Here is a 10,717-nt window from a genome sequence, read left to right as displayed (position 1 = left end):
GACACATCAATGGTTATTTATAGCTAGAATGTTATAGCTAGAATGTTTGGGATTGCCTTTGAGGCAAAACAATTGCCAGGGGGATTAATAGCAGGGTGTCACCAATGTACTCCCTCCGTCCGAAAATACTTGTCGGAGAAATACATAAAAATGGATGTATCTAGCTAAAAAACATTTAGATACATTCATTCCTCCGACAAGTATTTTCGGACGGAGGGAGTACTAGATTATGGGCAATTTGATGTTTGGGATTGTGAGGGGAGCTTGAGCAACTCCGATTGATAGGCTTTATGAGGGACACATGGGAGGAGGTAGGCAGTGACAAAGAGGAGATGTGAGAGTGTTACCTTGTCGGATCCCACGACGACAATAAATTTCTTTCTAGGGACATCATTAAGAAGTACTCCCTCCGTTCCAAATTACTCGTCGCTGAAATGGATGTATCTAGAACTAAAATACATCTAAATACATCTATACGTGCGACAAGTAATTCGGAACGGAGGAAGTAGAAAACATGTACTGGTGGAAATGATGGAGCTATGCCCAACAAAGCCCAGATGCTCGGAAACCCATGTGATACGGTTGTGATCAATGTGTATGAGGACTTTCCAAAATCAAATGTAAGCGCGAGAAGAAGAGTTACTGTAAAGTGGTAAGCCGATCCTTCGCTCTCGTGACCGCGTCGCCCCCGGCGTGCGGCCGGCCGCGCACCTCTCTCTCCCGCCTCCAGCCCTCCTCTCCCCTTCCTCCCCGCCGCGGCCCGGATCTAGGCCCTACGGGGCCCATCTGGGCCTGGGCGGGCCGGCGGCGGGGCTGGTTGGCGGCGTGATTCCCGGGATGCAGGGGAACGGTGTTGCGTGACGGGGGCTGGCGGCACCGATGCCAGCTTGCTGCAGCACGGCCGGCGGGGCTTAGCGGGCCTGTTTCGGGCCTGGACGGGCAAGGGGTGGCCTGGTATGCCCCGCCGCCGTGTCCGGTCGGCTACCGCGACAGTGCCGGAGGCTCGACTTCTCGCACGACGACGGTGGAGGTGGTTCCCTTCCGCTCGGCTTTGGTGTTGTTGTTCTCGTCGCTTGGCGCCTCTCTCCGGTCTTCTCGGCCTCGTTGTGGTCCTCGTAGTGAGACGGCGTGGGCGGCGGCGCAACCGCGGTGGCGCAATGGGTGGTTGTTTGGGCGGTGGTGTTTGGTGTGCGGGAGAAATCCTTGCCGGTTCGTCTGGCGCCGTTGCGGTGACACCGGCGGGTGCCACCATTCCTTCTTGAAGGGCGTCGGTGGTAGCCATCCCCTACTTTCCTCCGCATACCGGGAGAAACCCTAGGACTTGTCCGGGCAGCAGCGTCATTGGCGTCGCATTCCTTCTTGGAGGTGCTGCTTGGTATGCGGCACTCGGAGCCTCGGGCTGTGGTGGGGTGTTTCCGGAGGGCGCAGCAGTGGCGGGCCTTCCGCGCTTTGTCGATCTGCCGTTGTTGGCATTATGTTCTCCTCCTTTTTTGTGTTTTGGCTTGTTGTGCTGCTCGCCCCAGCGTCGAGATGTATCCTATGTTGGCTGGTTGTTTTGGACTACAAAGCGGGGGAAACCCTTTTTCGGTAATGTAAGAACGATAGTTTACTGTGTTTTTTTTTGTTGAATACAAACGAGGAAATCTTGGATGGTCCTCCCACTGATGGTTTTTGTGAATGAGGTTAATGAACCCCTGCAATTTGCTGGCAAGGAGTTTAGTGACAAGTTTAAGGCTAGAATTTAGGAGGGAAATGAACACCTAATCATTGGTTGCCCTAAAAAACATCTAATCACTGATGATTTCTGGGGGGAAACCTTAGAGATTTCGGCATTGTAGGTTTGATTAAGACCTGATGGAAGTCGTCACAAACAACAAGTCCCATTTTATTCTGTTTCGGCACTTCTTTAGGAATAGGCACTTGAAGTCATCATGCCCAGGATACTATCAATGGGGATATTATGGACATTTTTTTTTCAAAAAAAATCTCTGGTGAAAAAGGCGCAGGTAAAACAGAGAGACTCTCATGGGCCACGGCGATTGAGAAGTGATTGAGGTTAAAATACATGGTATGTTTCTTTAGGAACTTGCTATGCTTTATTGAGCAAACGAAATGTTCATCGAAATATAACGATGGAAGGTGTTCCAGATGACCATTTCACGATCATACTTTACGGCCAAGAAGATACCTTCAAGATAATCCGCACCATTCTACATGATTATGAATTGGCCTCGGGACAGAGAGTAAACCTCCAAAAATCTGCCATTTTCTATGGCAAGGGGAGTACGGAAGATATGAAACAGGAGGTGCAGCAGATTATTGGCATCTCTGTGGAAGCGAGTGAGAGATATCTCGGGCTGCCGACAGTTGTGGGAAGATCAAAGGAATGAACTTTCAAATATGTTAAGGAGAGTGCTAGAGGAAAAGTGGGTGGATGGAAGGGACAAGGATTGTCCAAAACTGCAAGAGAGGTGCTTGTAAAATCAGGCCTCCAATCAACACCAACCTTTACTATGAGCTTTTTCCAACTCAGAAAGAAAATGTGCGGGAATCTGTCAACTATCTCTTCAAACTTCCGGTGGGGTGAAACGAATGGTCAAAGAAAGGTGCATTGGATCGCCTGGGATAAGATGTGTACGAGGAAACATGAAGGGGGTCTTGGATTTTGCGACCCGGAGGCGTTCAACCAAGCTATGCTCGCAAAACAAGCGTGGAGGTTGATGCAGGACGCGAACTCTTTGTGTGCCAGGGTTTTGAAGGCTCGGTACTTTGTGGAAGGCTCCATTCTTAATGCTACCTGTCCAGACGGGGGCTCCTTCACATTCAGAAGTATCATACATGGCAGGAACCTCCTGTTAGATGGGCTGATATGGAGGATTGGAGATGGCACAAGTGTGAAAATTCACCATGATAACTGGATCCCACGGAAAGGAAGCTTGAGGCCACTGGGCCAAAGCTATGTAGATGGGATAACGCATGTAAGTGATCTTCTTAACGAGCACGGCAACGCTTGGGACCAAGCAAAGCTGCAAGCTATGTTTCCCCAGGACGAGGTGGATGATATCATGCAAATTACGATTGGAGGGCCGACGATGGAGGATTATCTAGCATGGAATTTCACCAAAGATGGTGTCTTCACGGTGCGGTCGGCGTACCACCTACGGATGACCCAGAAACGACTGAAAACGGGCCGACCGGAAACATCATCTAACGTGGCGGACCACAAGGCGTGGATGAGCTTATGGGACACCGTAGCTCCGGGAAAGGCTAAAATGCATATGTTTTCACTCAGCGAAGTTTTGGAAGATGATGCAATCGGAGATGAGGGTGCCGGTTGCGATCCCACCGGAGTCAGTCAGCCCCCAGACTACATTATCAAAATGGCTCTTGACGTGGTTTGCTGACGCATCCGACGATGCAAAAGATGTCCAGGTCCAAGGGGTATATGCTCTGTGGCTCGCGCGGAACAATGCAAGAGAAGGTCAGAGAATAGAAGAAGAGGGAGCAATTGCGAAAAGGGTAATGCACCTAATGAAGGAGTGGCAGTCCATTCATGGAAGGAAGAGCAGGCAAGCATCGCAGGTCCAACGGGAGAAGTGGCAACCACCAGATGATGGGTGGATCAAGGTAAACGTCGACGGTGCTCTGTCCAAACTGGGGGAGATGGGAGGCGCTGGAGTTGTGTTCAGGAATCAGGAGGGGGCTTTCTTGGGAGGATCATGTCATGCTTATCCGAGCTGCAAGGACCCGGCAAGAGCAGAACTATATGCTTGTAGAAGAGCAGCTCAGCTCGCAACAGAACTCAATGTACAAAACCTTCACGTTGAAATGGACTGCAAGGAGATCGTTTGCAAGCTGAGGAACAAGGGGAAGGATCTCTCGGAGCTGGGACCGATCATCGAGGAGGTTAAGCAGATCCTGACTTCGAGAGAACGCTGGAAAATCACATGGGTTAGCCGATCTGCTAACGTTGCTGCACATCGGTTAGCTAGGCATGGAGTGGCAACTAATTTATGTAATGTTTGGTTACATGAACCACCTGACTGCATTCTGCAGGTTGTATCAGACGAAATCCCTAGCTGGGAGCTTTAGATAAAGTTAAGATGTGAGTTCCAAAAAAAAAAAATAATCCGCACCACAAATAAAAAATAGTCCACACCATGACCCATGAGAGTCTCTCTTTTTATTTTACTCCATCCGTTCGGAAATACTTGTCGCATAAAATAGATAAAATTAGATGTATCTAGAACTAAAATACGTCTAGATATATCCATTTCCCCGACAAGTATTTCCGGACAGAGGGAGTATTTGATATAGGCAATAAATATCGTCCAAATGCCATCATCAGAAACACCTTAAAAATGCATATTATTTTTAAGGGGAAAATGGCAATAATTATGCATGAATTTGCATTTTATTTAACACATCACAAATGAGTGTAGCTTGTCTCTATTTTTCTTCTTCGGTGCTCTTACATGTTTACAATATAAACATATATGAAAAAAGCCAATTTTTTGATTCACATCGCAGGCATGCACACACCGCCACTTGTTTATCTTTTTGAAGAACCAGCAGTTTCAGAGAATACAAGCACTAGCAATGCATGAAAATACATGATTTTATTTATCGTGGCTGAATTATTACATCTTGGTACCAGTTACCATAAGTACCCCCCTAAAAGGAATGCATCCCAAAACTATCTCTCTAAAAGGAATGAGCCCCAAACTATCAAAAAGGGAAAGAAAAATGGCAAACAAAAAAAACTGAGAAAGGGGCTAAAGGTATGTATTTGTGTGCTGTGGAGAAGAGTGGTCTACCTAGGCATGACTGACTGTAATGTGTTGAGACATTATTTACACAGAAAAAAATGATGATGCAACTAAAAAATGTTTGATTTTTGTGTATATGCACTGTCTATATGCAAAAGGAATATGTAAAAAAGGGAAAAGAAAGAAAAAGGATCGATCAGATCTAATCAACCGTGAATTTATGCTGCATCTGGGTGTAGTACATGTTGGTGTTCATTGGTAGCCTTGGCGAATCTGCCCTTGAGTCGCTTTCGCGTGTCCGCCCTTGCTTTTCGGGACGCATACATGATCTGCTTGCAGAACCTGCAAAATTGTTTCAAATTCAAATTCACATCAATTGCTTTTTTTGTCCGTATATAGAAGAGTTGTCAAATGATAAATTAATTCAGACTTACTTCCTGTTCTTCTTCTTCTCGTTGTACCTTTGCTTGGCCCTGTCCCTTTCCTCTCTCTTCTTACTAATGGTGCTCGGATCTTGCTGATGATGAGCCACCGCTGCTTGCTCATCCGCGGTCAGCATCTGTGATGGCCGGTTGGCATGATGACAGTCAGTGCCATTCTCCGGTGGTGGTGGCGGCGATATTAGGGGCAAGGCAGGGTAGAAAGTAGGGAAGTCATCAAGGAGCAGCGATGGATGATGATCGTTGCCCATGGATTGCAGAAGAGTAGTCGATGTCATGGCCGGCTGGCACGATAATGTTGATGGGTTGTAAGATGATGAGATGTGGCAGATTGACGGTGGCAGCTGCTGCTGTTGCTGCCAAGAAATTAAACCAAGCAATGTTATTTGTCATTGCCAAATAACTGGGATGCAAATTAATTTTGTTAATTAGCAGTGTGAGTGAGCGAATGAGTGGTATGTATGTATGTACCTCAAAAGTGAGTGAAGGCCCAGCTAAGTGATGACCAACAAGTACTCCATTAGTATTCTCAAGCACAGAACATTGTGGAGCACAGGTAGTTGAGCAGCCATTGTTCCAATCATCACAGACGAAGCTACTGCTGTTGGGGCCTCTTTGATCTCCTACTATTGTTGTTGTGCCACTCGCATCGCAGATCTGAGATCCATCCTCCATGAATGTAGTGAGAGCACCACAAATTAACACAATGAGTACTCATGCGCCATCCTAGTTAAGAGGTAAGAGAGATATTCAATCGTAATTAGCCGTCGATTCATCGAGGCGGCGGAAACCATCTTGGCACTTGTAGCTTGCATTTGTTGGCTTTATGCGCTAAAAATGAAGGTTTTTAGACGATTCATTTACCTTTGTACAATTCGCTCAACTAGAGAAAGACATCCTTTCTTTTACCATATACTCCATTACCAAATGAAAGTTATTTTTCAGATTTTTAACTTGGAAGATCGATACTTAGTCTCGATCCATATTTAACAGTCCCCTGTTTTCCTTGAAAAAGCAAGATTGCAATTGCACATTTTTCATACTCAAGTTAGTACATTTTGTTAAGAAAAAAACCCTTCAGGTGTGCCTTTTGTTTCTTGAGGGTTCACTGGTTCTGTAGTATCTGTGTAATTTTTCTAGAACTCATTTTTGCTTTTTATGTGATGTATACAGTCAAACTAACTAACATGCGTTCAATAGTGATTAGAAGGTACTGTCAGTCAGTTAGTTGGATATAAAGATCAAGCTTGGTACCACAAAAATTGAGAGGAGAACAGAACATTCATGGTAACCTTCATTAATCATTTCATCTGATCCCACAATTACATGTTATCCTTCATTAATCATTCATATGATCCTTAGATCATCGATCCACCATTACATGTACCAGGAAAGAAATCTTCATTTTTTACATCACAGATAGCACACTCCCCACTTCCTTTTGTTACAATACAATGTAGGTAGTAGCGCCAAGCCTATATCATTCCCTTGATCATTAATCACTCACACTCTCTCACTCACTTTGTATTGTCATCATTCTCTCTTCTACATATCATTCTTTTGATCGATACATAGAAGCACTAATCACTGAATTTAGCTGCTGGATCACACACAATGTATCACACAATCAAACTGTCCAAGGAAGATTTGGCACACAAGAAACAAGACGATCAAGAAGAGTCTCCCACAATTGCACATACTGGCGCAAAAAAGAAGTGAAATTTGGAAATAAACCCAGTAGATGTTGTACCTGAACATCCTGTAGGATTTGGGGTAGGTTGTCGGCGAGCCAGGCGTCGAAGTCCTGCTGCGACGATGACGGCGCGTCGACGGAGAGGGTGCGGAGGACCTCGGCGGGCGCGGGGCAGCCAGTGTAAACCTCCACGAGGGAGGCGCCGCCGCGGCCGTCCGCGCGGCCGTCGGCGCAGTCGGTGCAGAGCGTGGCCCGCTGGGCGCCGATTTGGCAGCGGAGCGCGGCGGGCGCGGGGCAGCAGCCGTCGCAGAGCGGGGCGCGCGAATGGAGGCTCGCGAGCTCGCTGGCGCCGTGCACGGCGCCGTCGCACTCGAGGCAGAGCCTGGCGCCGTCGGCGAAGCAGAAGACGACGGCGCGCTCCGTGACGCAGTTGCTGCACCTGGACGACGACGAGGGGAGCAGCTGGTGGTGGTCCGCCATTATGATGGCGCGTGCGCAGAGTGATGGCACTCCTCATTCATCTACCAGCGCATCCGCACTGCACGTGCCAAGGGCGGCGATGGCGAGTGGACGACGGACGGATGGGGCGGCGGCGCCGGCGAGGTGGGGGTCTAGAGGTGAAGAAATAGGCGGCGGGGGCTGGGGGGGAGGAGAGGCCCGGAGGGGTCTTGGCGGTTGGTTTGCGGTTGACGGGCGTGCCAAGTCCCCACGTAATGCGGGCCACGGCGGTTAGTTTGCGGGCACCGACTCGCGTGGGGGTCCTCGGCAGGCGGCGGATCTGGCGAGGCCCTCTGCTGGTTGGCGTCAGCGCGGTCTCGTGGCAGCGGCGTGAGGCCACGGCGGTGCTCCTCCCCTTTCCGCAGGCACATTGGACTCGAGCATGCGGCTATCCACGGCGACCGTCGGCTGGGGCTACCATGTAGCGGGGCTTTGGAGGTGGTCATGGCCGGTACTGTGAAGGTTGCGTGCGGCTGGAGTTGCTGGTGCCTCTGTTGAAAAAAATTTAGGATCATGCAGGAATAGCCCTTCAAGGCATATTTTTACGAGCACTCGTACACAACAGATATCTGTTTATCCATGCTCTTGTCAAATTGCAGCTCACGGCTGGATTGCCATCGTGCAGCTGTCATGAAGATAGTCCTCGTCCGCACATCAGTTTCGTATTTTTATAAAAAAAGAGTTAATTGTACAGAAGTACCACAATTGGGGCATTGGAAGCAGATTGGTACCAGGTTTGGTAATTTTTACGTGTCAGTACCAAGTCTGGGGCTAACCGTTACAAAAAGGTCTAAATCGCGTATAAACGCGTATTGACGGTGTATCTGACCGGCGGGGCCCGCCTGTCAGGTGCTGATGTGGCATTTTTTTGCTGAAAACCCCTTTGCTTTAAATGCCCTCCCATCCCCATCCCCATTTAGATCCAATCGAAACAAAGAGGGCTACGATTCATCGCCGTCGCCGTCTCGAGACAACGACGCCGCCCCCCACGACGCATCCACAGTCGTCGCTGGCTCCCTCCTTCGCCGGCCCTGAGCTCCCCTGCGACCGCCGCCTCCCTCCGTCGCCCGTCTCCTCCAGTGCCCGTGTGCCCATCCGTCGCCGGCCCCTCCGCGCCGACCCGTCCCCGCCGGCTTTCTCCTGCCTGACGCCGATGACGAGGACACGAGCGGGAGCTGCGGCAGCGAGAAAAGAGGAAAAAGAGAGGGGAATGGAGGAGGGCTCACTAGGGAGCTCGAATCCGAGCTCAGGGAAGCCGGGGGCGGATCGTGGCGGTGGGAATCGGCGGCGGACGACGGTGACGCGAGGTGAGGATGGAGAGGAAGAGGAACCTCCTGGTGGCGCCCATGGAGCCGGGACAGAAGGAGGAGAAGAGGGAAGGCGTCAGGCTGGAGCCTGGAGCTACGGGAGGACATCCATGGCGGCTTGGCGTCGGGCTCCGGCTAGGTAGGGCGCTGGCGCGTCGCGGTCAACGGGAAGGCGGTGGCTCGATGCAGGGACTCCGGCGTCGAGGGACGAAGGGGAAGGACAGATCCGAGGTTCTCCAGCGCGGATTGGCCGGGAAACAAGGCGGCGCGTCGGGCTGGAGCTACGGGAGGCCATCAATGGTGGCTTGCCGTCGGGCTCCTGTCCAAAGGGGAAGAGAGGGAGCTCCGGGTGAGAGAGAGAGAAGAAAAAATGGAAGGAGGAAGAGAAGGAGAGAGGCAGGTTGCGGGGACGGCCTGGTCCTATTCCACGGTGATGGTGCTCCGGTGGCCGGCCGACGGCGAGGCGGGGCGGAGGCCGGGGCGGGGCGGGGCGGTGGTTACGAGAGCCGAAGGAGCTCGGGCTCGACGGGAGCCCCTCGATCCAGATCGGGCGCCACCGCGTGTGGTTTTTTTTGCAAATTACATGCCACGTCGGCACCCGACAGGTGTGCCCCGCTGGTCAGATACCCCGTCAATACGTGTTTATACGCGGTTTAGACCTTTTTGTAACGGTTAGCCCCAGACTTGATACTGACACGTAAAAATTACCAAACTTGGTACCAATCTGCTTCCAATGCCCCAATTGTGGTACTTCCGTGCAATTAACTCATAAAAGAAACTCTAAGCACCATAGGTCACTCAAGTCTCAAACCCGGATGAACAAGCATGCTCCTTGCGGGCCTAGCCAATAGGGTGATATGTTCCCGTGTCTTCGTTGAGAGCTCGAAACCATATATGACGGGGCGCTAGCTGTTGCTCCATAGGAGTGGGTGCAAGGTGGGGCGTTGCACCCCTGGCCGTGACAGACTATCCCCGTACGTCGCCCAGTGTGTATTCTCTATGGCCTTTCTAAGTCCGTTTCATGGTAGTCACAGCGGTGAGGCAGCTAATTTCCCTTCAATGGGTGGCATATGTTTCAAAGATTGATGTCGGAGTGGCTACCTCAGTTGGCTCTTCAATGGGCCTCGTGGTGGCGGTTGTGGCTACACTTCTTGCTGATGTGTAGTGGCGGGTGACCCAGCCTTATCCTTTGTTGGAGGCAGTGGCGGCACCCAAATATGGTTATGGAGATCTCTACTTGGTGTGGCGAGCCTTTTTTTGGGTCAGGCATGCTGACGTGCATACCTCGTCGTGGCGTGGATGAACTACCGAGTGGAAGCTCTGCGCTTTGGCGTCTCCCACGGTGTTGTTTTTCTCATGAGGACGTCCGCACGGTCCTCTCCATGCCAGGGCTCCAGATGAAAACCCTTTCCCGTTCCTTTAGACTCGACGACGGCGATGCTATGTACGTTACCCTGTTGAGGGCGCTGTCGTGGAGCTCAGATGCCTTAGGTCATATGGAGTGGCACTGGCTTGAGGCCCTCGTGTATGCTCGACTGCTTAGTCATATAATTTTGTGCACTTAAGCATTGTTTTGGGGTAATATTTATTAACTATTTATTCCTTGATCTGCTTTGTAAAGGGACAATGGGGCAAAACCATATTTATAGTTTTCGGAATCTATAAAGTAGAAAAAGCGAAGATAAAGGAGAAAACAAGTTGGATACTTGGCAGGGTAAATATATTTCTTAGTTGGTAAATTAGTTCTATTAAGGTTCAGCTTAAGCAACATCCATAATATATGATGTCTTTGTTTGTGATTTCTAAAGAACCTTTTAATACTAAAATAGATTGAACAGGGCTAACACTCATAGATATCATCTTGCTAATTGGCTGCCAGCCCATATACCATGGTGGCCTGGGGTCTATATATTTGGAGGTCACATATTTATGCTTGCTCAGTACCAGATGGATGGGTATGGAAAATTGAAAATTAAGATGGTTTGTGCAAAGAATGATAGTATCAGATCT

The 10,717-nt window shown here is 49.7% G+C and overlaps 1 pseudogene; it reads right to left on the bottom strand.

Annotated features, from left to right (window-relative positions):
• Positions 1–5,199: 5,199 nt before the first annotated feature.
• LOC119306017 lies at positions 5,200–7,469 on the bottom strand (annotated as a pseudogene).
• Positions 7,470–10,717: the final 3,248 nt, after the last annotated feature.

Source organism: Triticum dicoccoides, chromosome 5B (genome assembly GCF_002162155.2).
Source record: "Triticum dicoccoides isolate Atlit2015 ecotype Zavitan chromosome 5B, WEW_v2.0, whole genome shotgun sequence".
Lineage (NCBI taxonomy): Eukaryota > Viridiplantae > Streptophyta > Magnoliopsida > Poales > Poaceae > Triticum > Triticum dicoccoides.
The sequence above is the reverse complement of the archived record's forward strand: the minus strand, read 5'-3'. Positions and strand labels throughout refer to the sequence as shown.